Source organism: Stenella coeruleoalba, assembly GCF_951394435.1.
Source record: "Stenella coeruleoalba genome assembly, chromosome: 6".
NCBI classification, from domain to species: Eukaryota; Metazoa; Chordata; class Mammalia; order Artiodactyla; family Delphinidae; genus Stenella; species Stenella coeruleoalba.
Genome location: NC_137151.1, coordinates 93088756 through 93110844, shown reverse-complemented (window position 1 = coordinate 93110844; position 22089 = coordinate 93088756). Strand labels below are relative to the sequence as shown.

The 22089-nt window shown below is 40.9% G+C and overlaps 1 protein-coding gene across 3 annotated transcripts in view; it reads right to left on the bottom strand.

The window, feature by feature from the left end:
- SPATS2L (spermatogenesis associated serine rich 2 like) overlaps positions 1–22089 on the bottom strand; it is a 169436-nt gene that overhangs the window by 136042 nt on the left and 11305 nt on the right. For all 3 annotated transcript variants that reach the window (XM_079925204.1, XM_079925203.1, XM_079925205.1), the window contains exon 2: positions 11183–11231. The gene's annotated coding sequence lies outside the window, so the exon portion shown is untranslated. The remainder of the gene's footprint in view (positions 1–11182; positions 11232–22089) is intronic.

Sequence of the window (22089 nt, the reverse complement as noted above, 5' to 3'; positions counted from 1 at the left end):
CTAATAGAAAATATCTTATCGACAGTTAGCCCAAAATTAACCCTGATGTTTTAGCATTTCACAATCTACACCGGGCCCTTTCAAATAATCATTTCATTTGATCCTCCCCACAATTTAGTAAGGTAGGTGTTACTAGTACCACCTCAGAGATGACGAATCGGGCTCCCAGGGGTTACGTGATGCACTCAAGGCACTCAGGCAGCTAGTTCAGTAGTTGAGAACGTGGGCACTGAGGCAGACCCCCGAGGTTCAAGTCCAGGCCCTGCCCATGCTAACTGTGTGAACTTGGGCAACTAACTTGTTTTCACTATGCCTCAGTGTCTACATCCTAAAACACAGACAAATAACAATACTACCGGCCTCACAAGGCCGCTGTGAGGATTAGTTGAATTAGTACATTAACGCGGGTACAGAACTAGTCCGTCTGTCTGCGGGTGCCCGCCACACAGTCGGCGCTTAAGAAATGTTCGCAAGACTCAATTCCCAGAGCTAAGAGTTTTAAGGCCAGATGAGGTATCCTTATCTTCACGTGGCTTCCATGATTCATACTTTTATCAGTACAGAAATTAGCAATCTCTCACCAAAGAAAAAGACATGCTAAAAGGAAACCTTGAACTGGATACAATGACTCAAAAAGGAAGGAGAGGGCAAAAGTTCAAGTGTGGCTTCTTAAAAGAACCCCATTTATTTTTGTTTCCGGAAACATACTGCATACCATTTAAGTATGTTCAGTCATTTTAGAGCACAATGAAAGGTCAAGCTAAATGGAAGTAATATTTGTATAGCCCATGGTGACTGTCCGGGAGTCTGTTTCCCATGGCCTGGTCCTGGGTGCGGACAAATGAGGCACTTCTAGAGCCGCGGAGAAAGGGGCTGTGCCCCCCCGCCAGTCCTCCCCCCAGCCCTGCGCCCACTCCACGCGAGCTCTCGGGCAAGAGAGCGGAACAAAGATGCAGCTGGCAACGCTGGAGTGCTGGAGAAAAGAGCAATTTCACCCAGGGAAGAGAGAGGGCAGTGGGAAATGGGCAGAGGAATACTACCAGGACACATTTTCTTGTTTCTAGTTTCTTGCAGCCACGGGGGCAAAAAAGGAGGCGGAAGCGCAGAGAAGGTGGTGTTGGGAGGACAGAGAGAAACAGAGCGACCGACCAAGACACGGTGATGGCAGGAAAAAAGCGCAGGCGGCTGGAATAACTACCAAAAAAGGACCAGTCTGCAGAAGATACCAAAGCAGCAGAGTGTCATGGCAGAGAAGTTCTGGAAAAGTAGGCATGTCAGAGGCCCATAAAGGGGGGCCACATAAGGCCAGGAATGAGTGATTTCTCAGTCCTATTCCAGTACGCAGGAGGGACTGGGAGATGACCACGGTGGGGCTCTTAGCCGTCATCTATAGATTGCAGTTGTGATGCAGGTTGAGGTTCCTTCCTAGAAATCATACCACCTTCTAAAGCAACATGTGAAGTGTGCTTCTCCTGGCACAAGCATGGTCTGGAGGGTTCAAAAGTCAAGTACAGTGTGAAGGAATCCAATTAAGGAACTCAGGGAGTCTCTGACACAAGGGTTACATGTGAAAAAGGAAATCTCACTTGAAACAGGAACATATTCAGCATTAAAACACAAAGTTATGGACTGTCATTCAGCCCAGAAGTTCTGCATGTCACAAATGTAAAAATAATGATTACATGTGTACAGCACTTTAAAGTTTACAAAGAAGTTTTATAAAAGTCTGTCCCACGTGGATGCTTTTCATGCCCCAACATGACATGTTCTTTGTATTATTATGAGTCCCTAAGAATTGGCTTTATGCTACTGCAAACACTTTTTTTAATCTATAAATAGTCCTCATAGAATTTTAGCTGAAGTACTATACATAATAGGCAAACAGTGGGTTCTAGGTACTGAATCTATTCTAAAATATCTACTACTTTCCCAGAATGACTAATTAAATATAATTTACATGACCTGAACGAGGTGTAAATATTGCAATACTCTGCACAGACCATTAAGCATATTTCATTAAGAGAAGTTTCTATATTTCCAAACCCTCAGATATTCTAAAGGGGTACTATAGGTGAAAGACCCCTCAAGGGTCTTTAAAAACAGCTCTTCATAGCATAAACAGGAAGCCTGCTATAAGGTAATGAAGAATGATGGAATAACAATGATTGTGGCCTATTTCCACAAAGAAGCATGGAAAAAAGATAACACGCTAATATTACTCCCAGTTTGCTGAGTTAAAAGGAACTGTTTTGTCATTAGGCAAGTGTCTTATTTACTCTTTGCCCTATATACAATAATAACGTGTTGTTGAGAGTCAAGAGTTCACGTTAGTATTTTTTAATTTAGGAAAAAGGGAAAATTATAAACACTAAAGAAATTTTTCTGGTTGACACAGTTGAGCATGCCTGGAGGGTGATGTGTACTTTGTACCCAAATCTATATTAAATGTTCTATCCTTGAGGGACTTCCATGGTGGCGCAGTGGTTAAGACTCCGCCTGCCAATGCAGGGGACATGGGTTTGAGCCCTGGTCCAGGAAGATCCCACATGCCACGAAACAACTAAGCCCGTGTGCTACAACTACTGAGCCTGCGCTCTAGAGCCTGCGAGCCACAACTACTGAGCCCACATGCCACGACTATTGAAGCCGTGTGCCTAGAGCCCGTGTTCCGCAACAAGAGAAGCCACCATAATGAAGAGTAGCCCCGCTCGCTGCAGCTAGAGAAAGCCCGCGCGCAGCAACGACCCAACACAGCCAAGAAAACAAAAACGTCCTGTCCTTGAGATACAGAGATAACATTTCTGACCTACAGTTAGCAGAGCATTCATTTTGAGGTTCTTTCTCTCAGCTCTGATGATAAATTTGTGCTGATTTACCCTCTTTGGGTCATCTGGTTTCCTACATTACTGACAGCATACATTTGGGAGACAGCTGCCTGGCGTTGTGAGAGAAGTTGCAGCTTGGAGGAAGGAAGTGAAGCAGCGACCTAACCCTTGGTCTTGGCACTGGGTGCGTGCCAACTGATGTATTAAAAGCAAAATTCTATAAAGTTGAAACTGATACTGTCAGTATGGTAAGAACTCTGCAAACCTATTTACATTAAGAAAAACTGTGATAAGCTAAAACTTTTCACTGGATATGCTAACTTCTGGAGTAAATTAAGCCTCCTGGAAGGTTGTATCAGTTCCTTTAATACTGCTGAGTATTCAGGTTGTTCCAAGTTTGGGTTTCTCCAAGCCCTTATTCTCCATCATACTGGAAGGTCCCAGTCTACTAAATTTGGATACTGATTCCTTGATCAGAAGTAATGTGGCCCAGAGTATATCTGGCCCAATATATAAATCACCAATATACAGATCACAGAAAGACCTACCTGAATATATTCCTTCATTCAACAAATACTAATGGAACATTTCTTATGTATCAAGCAGTAGTCACAGCACTGGAAATACTAGTGAACAGAACTTACAGTCAGCCGGTGGTCTACCATGGGGCTAGCTGACTAGGTCATGCACCATTTTGCTAAATCTTTGAGCAGACCATAGAGAAAGAAGAAGAAAAGAGAACATTAACTCATTAGCAGAGAGCAAGCTTAGAGGACAAAGCCACATCTCTCCTACTTGTTGAGTTCCTCTCCCTAACTCTTTGTCACTCTAGGTGAGCAACTGCATGCCTCTTAACTGGCTGCCAGAGCCCTCTTCAAGCTCTCTTTTCAGAAAGCTTTGCAGAAGTCTTATAAACAATTCTGCTATTCCAGAAAATGTTAATGCGCAAGGTACGCCTTTGGAAAAAAAGGAAAATTCCTGTGAGATTTTTGTCTCAGTAACTAGGAATGCAGTTAGGCCTATGCTCGGCACTTCGTTAGTTCCCAGAGCCAAGAGATCTCAGGGTTAGGAGAACAAAGCTACCAAGATGCTTTAGCTGTTGCCTATGGCTGGCCCAAAATTCAAGAGTTAAAGCCTGAGAATGTTTTACCCCTTTACTTTAATTTCCCGTTTAAGTAACTTCCAAATACCAAAGCTTAGAGGACCTAGAAGGCAAAATCCTTTCCACTGCTTTATCGAAAAATTATGTACGCTGTGATTTATTGCTAATGCTGGTCTTTCAAAGCATTAGTCAGGACACCTGCAAACCTTTGGACAACAGCTGTCAATACAAGTTTAACATTTCATGGGTCAGCACGTATAATCTGACAAATAATAAATCATCCTCATAACCTAACCAGTGTGAGGCACTGGGTTGGTAATCTATTGAGAGTTGGTTTAAAAAGTATAAACCACAGATTACATTATAACTCAGCACTTGGGAAAATGGAGACCGGGTAAAATAATGATTGTTGTTACCACTTCTCTTTCTTCGGTGGTAGAAAGAACTTTTCTTTTTACATAAAGATACTTCACTGTCTGTTAACAACATAAAATTTGGTTCTTACATTATGTGTATGTGCTTTAAAAACAAAGAATTTCTGCACTCTGTATAGCTATATAGTGAATGTTCCAAAGGGGACAATACTCTATTTAGGACTTGCCAGGGCAATATTTGATAGCAATATTTAACTTGTTTGGGAAGATATGCATCGATTTTTCAGGGATATAAACATTTTCATCATTTCCGTTATTAAAATATTATAAGTAACTGCTTGAGCCCTGGTAGAACAAATGCTATGTATCAAATACCCACTGGTGTGAGGAACAGCTGGATACGTCTGTCTAGAAATGGCTGTGATATATTCCAATATACTTTAATAGGTTCACAAGAGAAAAAAATTAAGGTCCTTTAGTGGTATGATGACTTGCTTGTGGTACACAGTCTCTGTGTACCTCTCTTACCTTCTTTCCACATTGGCATAAAATTTTAGGTCAAGTCAGGCTGTCAGTGAAGACTGCATCAGCATTAAGAATCCTAAAATTCATTTAATGCCTTCTTTCTGACCAGAGGTAAAGCACTAGCTAAAGGTAGAAGTGGAGTCAAACCTTAGAGAAGCAGCCTGGGCAGAAGGACCCCTTGGGACCTACAGAGAATTTTCAACATCTAATGAAAGTGATTTCAACTTCAGTGTTCACCTCAAGAAAAATAGAAGCCCAGACTCAGTTAGGTGCATTGACACGTATTGAAGAAAATGCTCATATATACTTCCGTATTTAAATTTCTTTGATTCCTTTTATTCAAACCCCTTAAAGAGAGTTGAGTCAGTAGCAACTATAGAAACATTAATACCAGTGGTAGGCAGAAGCTCACAGGGATGCCTCATTTCCTGAGATGGCCCAGACATGCAGGGCTAGAGCTCCCAGGAACCTTGTCTACCCTATGTGACCTTTTCCCCTCACCTGAGGCTGACTGGTCAAAAGGCGGTCATCGACCTAAGTTGGATAAATTAGGTTCCCTCTTCTTGGAGCCTCAGACTTTGAACTATGAACCCCAGCACGTAGACGTCATCAGCACTCCATCACACTGACAGCAGTGCCTTAGAGAAGAGACCACAAAGCCCTATGTCGAGTCTGCAAGGCCTTCCCTGGTGGTGGCCCTTCATGCAGTTTGAAGGTTCTACCATCCCTTCAATGCTATAGATGCCCCAGGATCCTGCCAATAAAACAATTCAAAAATAATTCTGTTTTGGTTTAAGCTAGCCAGTCAGTTTCTGTAGCTTCCAATCAAAACAGCCCTGTAGGTTAAGGACGTTAGTACTTTAATAAGAAGCTACGTTTTGTTAAAGGTGAAGTAGAAGGGACAGGACCATAATTCCTTCTGTTTGTAGGAAACTCCATTTTACAGATGCTCTCACATGTGATCACTGTCAGGGCCAGGGAAGGGTTGCTATTATCCCCTCAGGAGAGAGAAAAGGCAAGGACAGCTCAGAGAGGGTACTGCCTCCGTGCTGTGGCCTGATTGCTGGCAAGTGGCAGAACTAGGCTTAGAACCAGGTCTCCTGAATGCTGGTCAAGCACCCTTCCCACTACACCTCGGTGTGTGTGTATATATGTAACCATAAAGGAATCTTACAGAGAATATAAGCAAAACAGAAAAACAGAGCTATTCTGAGTATATACATCTTTTCATTTTTTCCTACCCAACTCCAAACCAAGGGCTTGGGGAAAGTCTTAATAAAGTAAAAAATATAAACTATTGCCTTATGATGATATTTGTCAATAAAAACATTAAGACCAAGAAGTGCCTCTTTTTGACACGGATAATAAGTTTACCTTCTCCTACACATTTTAACTATTAGCAGGGAGTAGCCTTTGAACTACAGGGCAGTGGCATCCAAGGTATTTTCATCTTACACGTTTGAACAAAAAAAGGTTTGGCTGTTTGTTTATGATTCATATATATGTATTATTGTACTAACTACATATAATCATTTGTTACAATTCATATACATGTATTATTGTATATACATTATAAAACATAAAAAAATAGAATAGAATGACAGAATTGATGTACTATTTTGCTAACCATGATGTCTCAAGTCAAATACACCCAGGACGAGATTCATGACTAATTAACCACAGTGGATATAAATCTGTACGTCTTCCAGATAATTTAGAATTTTGGTGGCCAGCTTCTTGCAAGATCGGATTAGATGAACACTGTCATTACCTCATAACAGGGCCGACAGAGTTCATGTTAAACTTTGACATTTTCTTGTTGCTTGCAATATTAAAATTATCTTCAATTTATGGGAATTCTTTGTAGAATCTTTTTAAGACTCTGTGAGGGTTTGTTAAAACTAAAACACAGAATTTGTAAATACAGTTGACCAGGCATGATATATTCCGCAAAATAACCAAAGCAGATGAGCCAGAGGGGAAGCCACTGTGAAGAGGAGGCCTCACCTCCCTCCCTCCAGGTGATACTTGACCATTTGACACGTGGACCCAGGAATGATGCCAGTGCCAATATAGTCACCATCTGTTATCATAATGCTTCATGATAATAAAATGAATGTAAATGAAAATTCTAATCACTGTCTTTCTCAACCAAATGAATCTTCTCAAGAGCTCCCTGTGGGTACATATCCTATCTTGGAGGCCACTTTGCCAGGCAGTGAGGCAGTAGTTTACTTCTAGAGTCACTTATAATCACAGGAATCTCTTGGCCTAAAACTATGCAGGACAAGGATAAACCAACCTGGGTTGGAAAGAGTTTATTTTGCCTTTTTAAAAACTTTTAAAATTATGAACTCTAAGCCACAACCAGAAAAGCACATGAAACATTAATGTTTGATGTATATACTGTGTATTACCCATGCAACTGCCAGCCCCTGTCAAAAACCAGAACATTGTCAGCACTTGCAGGATCCCCACAACTCCTCTCTCTCTCCCAGCATGCCTTTCAGAGGGAACCACTATCCTGATTCTTTCAGTAATAAATTCCTGGCCACTTATGTCTGTAACCCTTAGCAACAGAGTTTAGTTTTGTCTGTTTTCATACTTTACATAAATGAAATAAAATTGCTATGTATACTTAGTATCTTCTTTCTTTTAACATTACGTCTTAAGATGTATCCCTCTTCTTGTGTGTAGCACTAATTTATTCTTTTTTCATTGCTGCATAATATTCCGCTATATAGTTATAGGCATCATAATTCCTTACGATTCCACCACCGTTTATTCATCCATTCTACTATTGATGGATATTCTGTGTTTCTAATTTGAGATGAATACAAATAATGCTGCTAAGAACAATTTACACATCTCTGGATGTATGCAAGTGTACATTTCTCTAGAATACACAGACAAGTGCACACCTGTGCATGCATGAGAGTGGAATTGCTGGATGGGACCTTAGTTTCTAAAACAAAACAAAACAAAAACCTAAGAAAGGTTAATTCCAGTGAATCACTTAGAAATCAATTTTAATATAAACTAACTCTTATGTAGCCATGAGGAAAGTTCATTAAATTACTAGATTTATCTTTCCCTAGACTTTCACTTCTGCACACTGACTAAATTTGAACCAAGACATTAAATGCATTTAACTCTGTTAAAAAATAGTCTGAAAATTTCCAATAATTTACTGAAGCCAATACCCCCAAATCTCCTTTCCCCACCACATATATATTTTTTACATACTGTAATTGTATTTTTCCTTTTAATGAGGGCCAATATTGTGTCTACTGAGAGAACAAAATGTTCATTCAAATTTTAAAGCAAGTTTGCACCAAAAGGTTTCAAGTTAGCACTCATATTGATCAAGCATGGAAAGTCAAAAATGTTAATCCTGAGCTAAACTGAGGAGTACAAATACAAACAATAGAGATTAATTCCAACCTCAGAGTCTCCAATGTTTCATGACCATCATGAGTGATCTCCAAATGGACTACAGAAATGGGACATACTTGGATGACAACATTGTGGCACCAGCAAATCTGCTCCTCCGTCTCCCACTGTTTTATTGACAAAAAACAGAATAACTAGCATCTATGATAATGCCAGGCACTGACTGCCTATTAGTTCTTACATGCAATGCCTTTTTTATTCTGTTTTTTGTGTGTGTGTGGTACGTGGGCCTCTCACTGTTGTGGCCTCTCCCGTTGCGGAGCACAGTCTCCGGGCGTGCAGGCTCAGGGGCCATGGCTCACGGGCCCAGCCGCTCCGCAGCATGTGGGATCTTCCCGGACCGGGGTACGAACCCATGTCCCCTGCATCAGCAGGCGGACTCTCAACCACTGCGCCACCAGGGAAGCCCGCAATGCCTTTTTAATCCTTAAAACAACCCTATGAGCTATGTACTATTATCCTTCCCATTTTATAAAAGGAAACTGAAGCCCAGAGAGGGAAAGTAACTTGACCCAGGTCCCATGGCTGTAAGTAGTTGAGTTGGGAATCAAACCGGTTCCTGGTGCCTCAGTTCACACTCTACTGCCTGGCAACATGTTAGTTTTGTTGTTGTCATTGTTGTTATAATTTTGATTACCAAGAAGAATAGTTCTTTAAGACCAGGGCAAATGTGTGAACCAAAGGGGGAAAAAAAATCTATGTACGTTTGTTTTTATTGGAAATTTTTGTGGAAATGATTGTAACCAAGCAACTCTAATTCTGGGAGAACTAATTAAGAAATGAATTAAGGGATTCGATGGATACCCAAATTAGTCGTTAGAGCTTGAAGATCGGAGTTCTGGTCTAAATCCAGCTTTGGCACTTGCATCCCAAATAAACATGGCCAGATAAGTACCACAGTTCACAATTAAAATGCATTTAGATGGCTTATGCGTCCGCATGGGAGAGGTCGCTTCCTAATTGAATTCGGACACCTCTTCAGTTACTGTGGGTTTCATTTGCCATCTCCCTGTTCTTTTGTGACTGCCGGCAATAGGATTATGCTGAGGGAGAAATCATTTCAATCAGTGATGTCTGCAGAATGAGCGTAAAAAGATAAAAGTAAAGACTTTGAACTATAATTAGAAAATTCCTTAAGTGTGCTCATGTGACATGGGTTTGAGACTACGACCGACTGGCAAGATGAGTTACAGAATGGACGTCCAATGTCACTGTTCGGGGATGAGCAGCCAGTAAAACCGGCGTTCCAGCGTGAGACAACCGTAATCTTTCGCAGGCCAAAACGTTCCTGCTTTCTACCTCTAATATAATGAGTGACAGGCAGCTGGAGGCATCTCATTCTCCTGGCAAAAATATGATCAGAATTGTTTTCAGTTGGTACGTCTTTCCATCAAGCTGTTTGTTGCCTTCCATCAGAATAATCAGAGCTTCTGATTATCTGGTACGTTCCAAGAAAACAGGAATTGATTGTGCCCTTGCTTGTCTGATGGGGAGAAGGCTGCCAGAATTTACATAGTAACTCTTCAGTTGCCTAATGGAAAGAAAAACTAAGCTGTGTGTGTGTGTGTGTGTGTGTGTGTGTGTGTGTGTGTGTGAAAGAAAAACTAAGGGGTGTGTGTGTGTGAGAGAGAGAGAGAGAGAGAGAGAGAGAGACAGAGACAGAGACAGAGAGGAAGAATCAACCAGTAGTTTCCATAATAATTCTCTCTGAACAACAATAAAGAAAATGTTTTCGTGGTGATTCAGATTTCGGATATGAGGAAGTAAAGTATTCTATTCCATTCATGGAAAACAACCAACGTTAATGGCTCTTTTCAAAAAGTTACAGTCATCTTACTACTGAAGTTTCAGGGTTATGTAAAAAGAATCAAGTTTAAACATTCATGGAAACATCCAGGTACAATAAGACCTCATTATTTTGGACTAATTCAATTTGGAATTTACAATCATTTGACAGGATCTAGACCAGAGGTGATCTTTTCACAGTGAAAAATGGCTTGCTAAGCAAATTACTTTAAACAAGCAAGACTGCTGGGGGGAAAAAAATAAAAATAAAAATATTTTTGTAAAGTATGAGGAACGAAAAATAACAACATGTTTCCCCTCCAACAAATACTTGTGATGAACCCAGTCAAATACCAATAACTGATAACAATAATAATTACCATTTAACTGAAGGTCAATCTTATATAGTCCACTTTACATACATGAGCTAGAAATATCCCAACAACTCTGCAAGATGGGTATAATCATCCCCATATTAAAGAGGAGGAAACTGAGGCTCAGAGAGGCAGGTGACATGCAGAGACTGTACAGTTACTAGGCAGCAGAAGCAAGATTCAAAGCCAGGCTGTCTGGCTCAAAGTCTGTGTCCTTCCACTCCCCACTCAATGCTGAGTGAGCACTGACGACTGCAAGCCAGACTTCCAGATTCACTGGACCAAGTTCTTCGACAACAGCAAAAATGGTCATCACTTCAAGGAGGGAAAGCCAAGTAGTCTGACCCCAGAGCCCACCACTCTTAACCATAATTCCTTTCTACAACACAACGATCTCTATAAATAAAGACTTTTCTCCCCTGGTACTTTGAGGTATTTCGCATGCATGAAACTACAGAAATCCATAGAAACGTCGATGTAGGTGATGTAGGTGGAGAGGGCACAGGTGGGTGGGGGAGGACTGCTTCCAGTCCTCTGCTCCTTGCCTCCAACCCCCATCCCCCACCCCATCATGAGCGACTTGTCTCTTCGGTCTGTACACCTAGACAGGAGCACTGTGGTGCTAAAATCCTGAAAGGCTGACAGACTGTGACAAGAGCTGTGGGAGTCAGCTGCAGGTGCAGGGGCAGCCAGCCATGTGGGCAGCAGGAGGATACAGAGAAGGGAGGGATCAGCTCTGCTTACCTGGGAATCCACGGAGATATTCCTGACAGTGGTCAGAGTCTGCAGTGCTCTAGGAGAAAAAGAAATTTGGGAAGTCAGATCTCACATTTCAAAGCCATACCACTCATCTCCCTCACACCCACACCCAAGCACAGGCTCTGGAGTCAGGCAGACAAGGAATTGGGTCTTACCTGTGACTTAAAGCCTCAGTTTACTCAACTGTAAAATGGGGGACAATATCAATAATAGTAGCTTCCTCACAGAGATGTTGGGAAGACTGGATAGTATATAATTTGTGCAATGAATTTGGCACACAGAGTAGTGATATTTTAATAACAACAGCTAACATTTATTACTTTCTTACAAGGTGCTTGGCGTTGTTCTAGGGCCTCAATGGGTTAACTCTTCGATACTCTGAGGTAGGCACTATTACCACTGGCATTTTGCAGATACAGAAAATGAGGCGCCAAAAGGTGAAAGCACCTGTCTCATAAAAATATACAAGGGGCTTCCCTGGTGGCGCAGTGGTTGAGAATCTGCCTGCTAATGCAGGGGACACGGGTTCGAGCCCTGGTCTGGGAGGACCCACACGCCGCGGAGCAACTAGGCCCGTGAGCCACAACTACTGAGCCTGCACATCTGGAGCCTGTGCTCCGCAATAAGAGAGGCCGCGATAGTGAGAGGCCCGCGCACCGCGATGAAGAGCGGCCCCCGCTTGCCGCATCTAGAGAAAGTCCTCGCACAGAAACGAAGACCCAACACAGCAAAAGTAAATAAATTAATTAATAAACTCCTACCCCCAATATCTAAAAAATATACATATATATATATATATATATATATATATATATATATATATATGCAAGGCAAGTGATGGAGCTGGGATTCTGTGACCATCTGACCACAGGGCCTAGACTTTAAACCACAGGGATATGCTGCCTAATTTACCACAAATAAATGTTAGTTACTGTTATTATCATTATTGTTTCTGTAATGATCTCCTTTCCAAAACATAGCCTGTAATATCCACACAAGCCCAGGGAACTCACCATTCAGCTAGTAACCACTTAGGCACAGAGACAGTTGCTGGGCTCCTAAGTCAACCAGGCAATCACTCACTAAGTCAACAATCTCATCAAGCGTTCCCTGAGAACCCCTCTGCATCCGTTGCTCTGTTAAGCACCGCGTGGGGCTTCAAATGCTCTGGTCACTGATCCTGCAAAGTCAGCTCAACCTCCATGAAACAACCGGGGAACGAGGACAGGAGGGAGCACTGGGAAGGACAGGACAGGACCTCAGGATGCTGGATGCTGTGCCTGGCTTGGCGCCATCTCTCTAGGTGACCTTTTCCAAGTCAGCTGACCTCTCCGGTTTTCATCTTTAAGCGAGAGGACTGACCTAGAGGCCCTTAAGCCCTGAGATTCGAATCCACCATTCTATTCTGACTCTCTTGTAATCAGACTCCCTTTCCTCCGAACAGTCCATTTCTGCGAGAATATATTGTAACCCTTCGTTTCTCTAACACACTGACTGAGCACAATGCCAGGCACTGTGAATAGCGCCCAGGATTAAAACACAAGACAAAGCCTACACTTTGTAATGAGCTCTGAGAGCACGATGAAGTCTCACCACGGGAAATCTCGGCCATCGGAAGACCAGGGAAGAGGGCAGCCCTTAGGACACCTGCGCGTGCCCGGTGGGCCCCCATCGGGGCTCTGGGTGTGGCCCCGAAGGACTCTGCACCAATCTTAGGACCCAGGGTCCCGGTGTCCCAGGTGCCCAGCAATCTGGGAAGGGGGTGGCATGCTAACCTTATGGGGCAGATAAGAATGTCTGTGAAAAATAAGGCACAAGCCAGACAACCAGGGAGATGCTTGAGCTGAGGGTTAGGTTTGTTTTCTGAAAGTAATAGTGTTGTGTGCAATAAACCAAAGAGATGAGAACTCAGCCGGCACTTAATTACTTGACTTTCTTCACTTTGATAAAGTATACCAATGGCCACTTTGATAGCGATCTTTTATGTATGTGTGTGTGAGTGCGCACGCGTGCCTGCTTCTTTGCGAAACACTTCGACAAAAGATGCTACCGACTTTATTTAAAGATCAGTTCATCACACTTAAGATATATTTGCTTTCACAGAAACTCCTTGGAGGGAAATAATTCAGTGAGTATAACACTTCCATTAAAAAGAAATTGATTTTAAAATGTGCTTTTCCAACTCTGACAAAAACAATTCTTTGATTTTCTTTATGTACCACAAAAGGCAAACATTGTTGTGTGGACAATGTAACAAATAACATGAGTTGTCAAATGAGACATTAAACATTTATTGATTTAATTTTTAATAAAGACTTTTAAACATAACCCAAAATGTCCATCAATCTTTGACATGGGAGGAAGCAGCATTTTGGTAGATTCCATCTCCTACCACAATTGAAGTCACAGAAGATGTTTATGGTTCTTAGAGAGGGCAATGACGGTATTCTTTACAGGATGGTCAAATATTTGCAGCATATAACATTAGAAGGCACAAAAAGGTAGAACATAAAAATGTATTATTTTGACAGGTATTTAGGTAATGGATACACCCTCTTTGCTATGTCTCTACCGAAGTACCCAGTGCATGGGAGTCTACAGAGAATTTAGTTCCTAAATTGGCTCCACAAATGCTTTAAGCAATGGCAACATTGTTAGAGAACATGAATAAACTTCAAGGATGACAGCTCTGAGGAACAATACCCTCTTGGATATATAAATTATAGCTTTCTTAAGCCTAGAAAGAAAAATAAAATTTTAGTAGTGATCATCCCCGGGGTGAAGAATTTGAGTGATTTTTTTCTTCTTTATAATTTTGTCTGCTTTCCAAACTTCCTATAATGAGCACGTGTAACTTTAACAATTTGAAAACAAAATCTTTTTACACTCTCAAGATTCCTGATGTAAAAGTGAAAAGGCTTTGGAACCAGACAAACTTGGGTTCAAATCCCTGCTTATACCCTTTCTAGCTTGGTGCCCTTAGATAAGTTACTCAGCAGCCGAAGTTGAACATGAAATGGAAATAATAATACGTGCTTAAAGCATCATTTTGACTGTTAGAGGTGAGATATTGTACATGCTTAGCACAGAGTAGGAGCCCAATAAATGACAGTCACTCTTCCATTGATAGTACACAGGCAAGAGAAGTTAGGCTCTTCTAATAACAGTAAATAAATTTGTTGGTGTTTATAAATTGATGCTTCAGGCTGTTTGTTTATGGAAACACTGAGTTTTTACTACATAATTTTCAGAAATTTTCTAACAATTAAAAGTTCAGAAAAAGAGTAAGTAAGAGGCTTCCACCTCACTCTCCCTTTCATCACATTGATTAGATTCCTACAGTCTGAGACTTGGGCTTACTGGTATTTGCCACTTTGTGGCTGTGTTCAGAAATCCTCTGGTTGGGATGGGAGTTGGGAGAATGGGTTACAGTGAACACTTTAGAGAAAAGAGAAAGAAACCACAGCTACCACAATCAAGATCTTTTCCATATTGTCATTCCTTATGATGAAAGTGAGCAAAATAAACTATGGGATTGCTCAAATGAAGGGCGAGGGACTAGATCAGAGATTCTCTGGCTTTTCTTTTTTTTTAATGGTAGTTATGTTGATATTTTCATCCTATTCATATGAAAGTAGTTCAGTCAAGTAGGTTTAGGATAAAATACATGTACCTAACAGAATATGGCTGGTGGGGGTATGTTGCCCTTGGTTATATGTTGCTGTACCTGACTACAGCAAGAAATATTGATTTAACTGGCTTTAGTATCAAGTCAAGTATTTGTTGACACATGGAAATGAAAAATATCAAGGAAAAGCTTGATATATAGGTCAAATCCCATTTCAACTCACTCCAAGGGACAGTCCAAAGTCTTCTGCTGCCCTAAAATTGTGTTCTAAATGATGCTTGTCCCAATCATAGATAACAGGACTTCTCACTACAATGGGATTTGCTACATAAATGAATACTGGTATAGATTTTTAGGCAGTACAATTTATTGTAGAAAGTACAGCTCAAAAAAGAAAAAAAAATCATGACATACTTAACCTCTCCCTCTCTCTCAACCCTGGAGGCATGTTTTGCTTTCTACCTGAGGTGTGAACTGTTCTCTCCTTTTCAACGTTTGGTTGCTTTTTGTTCCTCTCACTTTGCCTAGTACAGAGCAGACGCTCAAAACATAGCTGATGAAGAAATGAGCTGAATGAAATGCGGTACCAAAGCAAATAAGGGAAATTCAGAATAGTTTCCTGCATAGAAGGAGAAACAAAATTTAGAAATTGATTCAAGATGAGTATAGCAAGCAGGGTTAGCATTCCCAGCTAGCGGGCTCAAGGAGTCCGGGGCTCCGTGGGCCCTCCGTTGGCTCCCTACTGCTAAGTGTTCATGGGGGTCTGTATAAAACATCCAGCACTTGGTTGACCCACACCCCGCCGATCTCCGAGGAATGCCACGGAGACATTTCAGTCATTAAGTACCTGAAGCACCTTCATAAGGGTCCTACAGTGAGCCCAGGCTGGGGTGGCCAATGAACAAATCCTGTCCTTTTAAAGGACAGAGAGAAAGGGCCACCACGACCACCTGGGAGGCAAGGAAGGGAAGGCAGGTTAGCCGGCAGCAGCCCCAGGGGAAAGGGAATGAGCGCAGCCCCTGGAGTGGGATTGACTCTCTGGCAGCCTGACTCAAAGGCAGTTTCTGAGCCCTTGCCTACGTTACCAGGGGCTGGGGGAAAACCACAGGAGACTTCAGGAAAGTATGCGTGATGTCCAGTGTCAAAATTCCTAACTTCTTCTCTTTCATTCTCCCCTCTGGCAAAATGATTGCTTTAATAATCAAAGAGTTTCCTATCATTGTTTATAATGCAACCCTGTTGGAATATGCTTTTCTATCTGATAGTCTTTTATTGTGAGCCTTTTTTTAGTTGAAAGCTAAAATAATGCATCAAATATACAAGTTTTGCTTCTATCTTGGAACAACATAATAGACCTAAATGGCTATTTTTATAAAGGTCTGTTCTGTGTTCAAAGGAACCACCTACTGATGCCAAGGGCTTCCTTCCCTCATCGAGGGATGTGCCACGGGAGTGAGTAGTTAAGCTCTGAGAGATGCCAAGCTCGCTGGGCACTGGGGGCTTCCTGGGCAGAGAAAGGGCCTGTCCCTTTATTATTGGATAGAGTATAAGCAAAGAGTTAAGAGGGTCTGGAGAGGTTAGCCCCAGGAGTGGTGTATTTTTACATATATTTTACAAATATTACATATATTACATATAATATATTACATATATTATATTTACATATATTTTACAAATATTACAAATATATATTTTACAAATATTCCCATTATTCATTTGAAAATATTTTAAATGGTAAATCGGCTTCTCCTTGGGAGGCACGACCTGTGGCCATTAATTAATAACTTGGGAGCTAACCATGAAAGCACTTTTGAGTTCACCCACTGGTTTGCTCAATGCATTTAATCCTCCCTATGACCTTTGTGCAGGAGTCATTATCTCTGCGTGAGAGCAGAGGGAGCTGAGGCTCAGAGACAGTAAAGCACTTTGCCTAGTGTTAGACAGCTACGGAGCGCGCGCTGCACGGAGTCACATCTCGGATCCCATCCACAGATTCACACCCACCGTCTTGTGCACAGTTCTACCTACTCACTAGCTGTGCAGCAAGCCCAAACTGAACTCACTGGGCCCTTCCCACCTGCAAACCACGATGGGGCACAGGCTCTCCACAGGCCAAGCTGGTGGGCGTGCTGTGTCGATACAAACCTTCTTAGTCATTGGGCTACGACGGACACCGTTCCTCCCTTGTAAGAACTAAAATGACCGAAGGAACGCTGGGACACTTCTGAGGCAAATGTGTAAGCTCAAGGGCTATGAAAATTCAAGAACTCAAAAACCAAAGATAACTTTCTTGACTAGACAAGAGTTGGGTATGAGCTCTGCAACAAAGTAGCTCTTGGATATGAAATATTACTACTAGGGGTTTTTTTTCTTTCATTTTTACTAAGAACTGAAACCTACAAAATGACAAACCAGGATTACCCTATTAAAAGACAACTTCAATTGCTCCTTTGTTCTAAGAAACTGTGTGTTGGGTACTGACTGGCAATACCTTATACCTTGATTTTCATATTAATTATGCGTTTTTCCTTCAAAAATTGACTGCCACACTACACGCTGTGAGTCAGATTTGAGAGCTGCCAAGATAAATGTTCCGAATGGCTGACTTTTTAAAGACAACCTGTCAGTTCACCAAATAATTCTTTGGGGGTTTGTCCCAGTAAATGTTATGTCTCCCCTATACCTATACTTATACCTACAGCAATTGTTACAGCTCTTTCCTGATGCAGCATCTTACAACTAAGGCTAAAGATTTTTCCTTTCAACCCCTAATATACAAGTAATGAAACTTATAACCCCTTTTGACAGCATCAATTTACTTTGGCTGTTACTGTTTAATTCCTATACTGATTTGTGTGAAATACTCTGATTCCTAGCGAGATAAGTAATTCTGGCCTAGTCCATCCAACTAAAACAAAGATGACTTTTGTGCTTTTGACTAAATAAATGTTTTCTTCCCTGAGGTTTGCTTTCATCAAATCATCATACCAATGTTTGATTTCCTTTAGTTAGCACCTTATTTTAATGAGGCTTGATTCCAAAACATATAAGAACATACGCACACAAGAGGTACTATATTGAGTAAGCCCAGAGTTCCAGCCAAGTGTCCTATCTTTTATGTGGCACCAAGTGACATTTTGTGAAAAGCACAATGGTAACTATTCATGCCGCCAGCCTTAAAAAGATAGGCATGAACTGCCTGCCAGAATGGAAACGCTTAAGCTTTGAAATCAGACAGCTGGCTTCAAATACCATCTCTACCACCACTATCTCTGTGACCTTGGGCAAACTACTTGTCTCCCCTCAGAGCTTTTTCATCCAAAAATAGGGGTAACAGATGTACCTCAACGGGGTCGTGGAAGAGTTCAATGAGAATTTTGAGATTAAAAAACCAAGCATATAACCTGGCATATTAAGGAGATACTAAAGAATTGATCATTTTTTTCTGCCTCTCTGTAAAATGCCATTAGTCATTCATTTTGTTGTCTATGCACACAAAAAATGTAAAGGATGTTAACTGTGCTGCTCTTTATGACAGCAAAGAACTGGAAATGGTCTAAGCATAGGGAAATGATTACATTAAGGTACATTCACATATTGAAATGTATGCAGTCATTCCAAATATTTCTCAAATAACATTTTTTGACAAGAGAAATTACTACCCTAGAATTTAAGTGAGGAAAACAGACAAGAAAACCTGTATAATAACAATAATAGCTCACATTTACTGAGCATTTACTATAAGGCATGCACCATGCTATGTACTTTACGTTCATTATTTTATTAATTCTTACAATAAACCTACTAGATACATGCTATTATTATCCCTATTTTATAGAAGTAGAAATTGAAGTTTTGATAGTTTAAGCAATTTACAGTCACTACATGAGTAGCATAGCCAGGACTGAAATCTCCAAGTGTCTGATTCCAAAGCACTTTTAACTACTATGTCACACTGATTGCTCAGTACAAACTGCCTAGGTCCACCATGAAGCTAGTTTAAACACACACACACACGTATGCACATACTCACAACTACACATACATCCATGTCTGGAAGGAAAACACACCAGATACTAACAATGACAATCTCTGGGTGGTGAAATTTTAGCTGACTTTTAATTCTCTTTTATCCATTTCAGTACTTTTCCCAAATTCAACGAGTATGCAATTATTTTTACAGTCAGCAAAAACGTTTTTCAAAAAAAAACTTGTGAGAGTATTTTGGAAAATCTAAAGCACTACCAAAGAGTAGTATTTTTAAGCAAGAGTTTATTCCTTGACTTATTACAGATTTAAGTTCCTCGTGCTACTATTCTTTCAAATTATTTTTTCTTTCCATCCAGTCCAAGGTAAAAAGTGTGTAAAAGACTATTTTGTACACAAGTAAAACAAAACATAGTACACAAACACCATATGTATAAGTGACAGACATTTGATATTAATATAAAAGTCAAAGAGTTTGTGTGAGAAGGAAAAAAAAACCCTCTTTGAATAATACAGGATTTTCCATTTAGAGAAAACACATCCATTAGTGACATGATGCCATCAGTGCATCCTCTGTCATGGTCACAGTTAGTGAAACTGTCATGGATCCATTTACATAGACTCCAGCATGCTATTTGGACATGATTCAGCCTGATTACTGTCTGTCCCAGGAGATGTGAGTATAACGATGTGCTGGAGTGACACCTAAGGAGTGATTTCCTGTCCCACCACCAATTAGTTTCCAAAGCAATGATTCCATAAAGAGAACTGAATGATATACAAAAAAGCAATTCCTTTGAACCAAACAAGTTCACGTGAATTGAAATTATAGGTGAAGTATGAATTTACTTTACAAAATTATTTTTTAATAAATTAAAAATATTTACATATGTTTTTTAGTAAACTTTTCTAAGGAAAAATGAATGCAATCTAAAAGTTACTCCAATTCATCTCGTTTCATTTTGTAATATAGTTCTATGATTGGCAATAAGTGGATCAATAACGATAGTGCCACTGAGGCATCTGACTAAGTCTTTCCTAACTGTATCCTCTTAGAGAGCTTGGGGGCAAGAAAGTAAACACGAGTGCGAGATGATCAAACTAGTTCAAACAAAGAAACAAAAAACAGCTAATACAATTCATGTATGGATGTCAAGAAGTTTCTTGCAGAAAGATACAGGGCTCTCTCTGTCTTGGTCCACATTTTATCAATGACAGAGGAAGTACCTTTCTCAAAAAGTGTAATTGACAAATAAGTGAAAAATGGACCACTGAGAGATTGAACTTTTAGAAATTAGTATTCAAAAATGTCTTGATGGAGAGGAAAAATGATCTGCCAAGATGGGACAAAATGTAACAAGAATAAAGGTAAAGTCCTCTACGTGTGTTCCCAAGGTTAACTGCACAGATACAGAATACGGGAGAGCTGGCTTTGTAGGGGCTATCTAGAAAGAGACTGGGAAGTTTTACTTGACTTTGAATATAAACTAACAACGTGCTGCCCCTCATTTAAAATGGAGGCCAACACAGGATCTGACCAGATCAGCAAAAGAAGGTGCCTTGGACGGGGAGTTAGCGGCAGCCGTGTGTCCTCCGCCACTCAGAGAACTCAGGAGCAGGGTGTTGAGTTCAAGATGCCTCGCTTTTAAAATGGCACAGGCAGAGTGGTGGGCGACCAGAGTGTTAACAGGATGGCGAATCTCAGCCAAAACACTGGAACCACGTGAGCCTGAAAAGAGAAGACTTCGAACAGGAGATACAATAGCGATGGTCAAATATTTGAAGACCTACCACACTCAGGTGCATGACTATTCTGTGGCACTCCAAAGGGCGATAGGAGATGAACAGGGAAGCTACAGGGAGGCAGATTTCAGTAACTGATGTGCGTGATAATGAGTATTGGTCCAACCACAAATGAGACAAGGTCCAAATCTAAAGGGGCTCAAGATCTAGGAGCACTGCAGGCTACCGTGGGCAGCAGTCCTCAGTGTCACAAAACTGTGACCACCTCATTCTTGCCAGGGTTCGAACGGCAGCTGGCTGACTGGGATACTGTGGAAGGGATTCCTTCTTCTGGGGGGACCGTTAGACCACAGCATCCACTGTCTCTTTCCAGTGCCCACCTTCTACGCTTCTAATTTCACATCAGTAAAATTCACGAAGATACTCAGTGCATTTATGTAAGCAATAGCTAAATATGCCTCGCCTTAATAAATGAGAAATAACTATAAACTTAAAGACAATCCAGGAGATTCAGAAGGTGAAATCCTACCAAAGTTTGGAAATGATAAATTAATGTTGTCATGACAACCTTAGATGATATCACCCACTGCAACTGCAACAGTTCTTGCTCTGGGGCTACCAGAACAATAAATGAGTTTATATATCCAGTGCCACAAACCAGCACTAAATACTATTTTTAATGCTTTTATTTTTAATTTTAGAGGTAGTAGGTTTATACTCTCTCCTTGAGTATTCTCAGGTTGAATATGACACTATACTGAGGCTGTGGTATTGCAGTGGGGCGATCAAGATTACATCAAGAGCCCAGGAAGTCACTGGCAGCCCCCTGCATGTACTGAATCCAGCCCACCATTCAGACTTCACAGGAGAAATGAATGAGAAAGGACAAAGACCTTCTAGATCAGGACATTAGCAGTCACAGTAGCCAGCAAAACATCTTCCACTTTCCCCTTTAAAAATTATAGGGCTGCCCACGTTCCTGTAATAAAAACAGGTCGATCATAAGTGGCGGTATGTCAGATCAGACTATCTTACTGTCGCTTATGGGTTTTCTCGGTTATATATTAGCAAACACTACAATATAGGAAAGTGAGCCCTCACTGAGAACAACACTGCCTCCAATCAAAACCATTCTCTCCTGAGTATACTAAAGCTTTTTCCTCCTTCTTGTAAGCAACAAAGGCTACAATAAAAGAACTTCCCAAACACCCACAGTTAAGGAAAGAATGGCTCCTACAAAGTAAGTGTGAAATCTGTCCCTGGTATCTAATTTGTATATGAATCTTCCTTTTCAGGGTATTTTAGTGGCTTCCTTTATCTATAATTTATCAGCAAAGAATAGAAATAAAAATTTATTTTGATGGCAGTGCACCTGACTATTCAGAGACTCGAAAACTTGCTTTGTCTATTCTTATATTACCCTGGCAGAGGATGTAAACATGCCTTTTTTTTTCCATGGCTTCATGTTGCATTCATAATCCCAGACGAATATTTTCACAAATGCAAACCATTAGGCAGGACAGGCCTTAAGCAG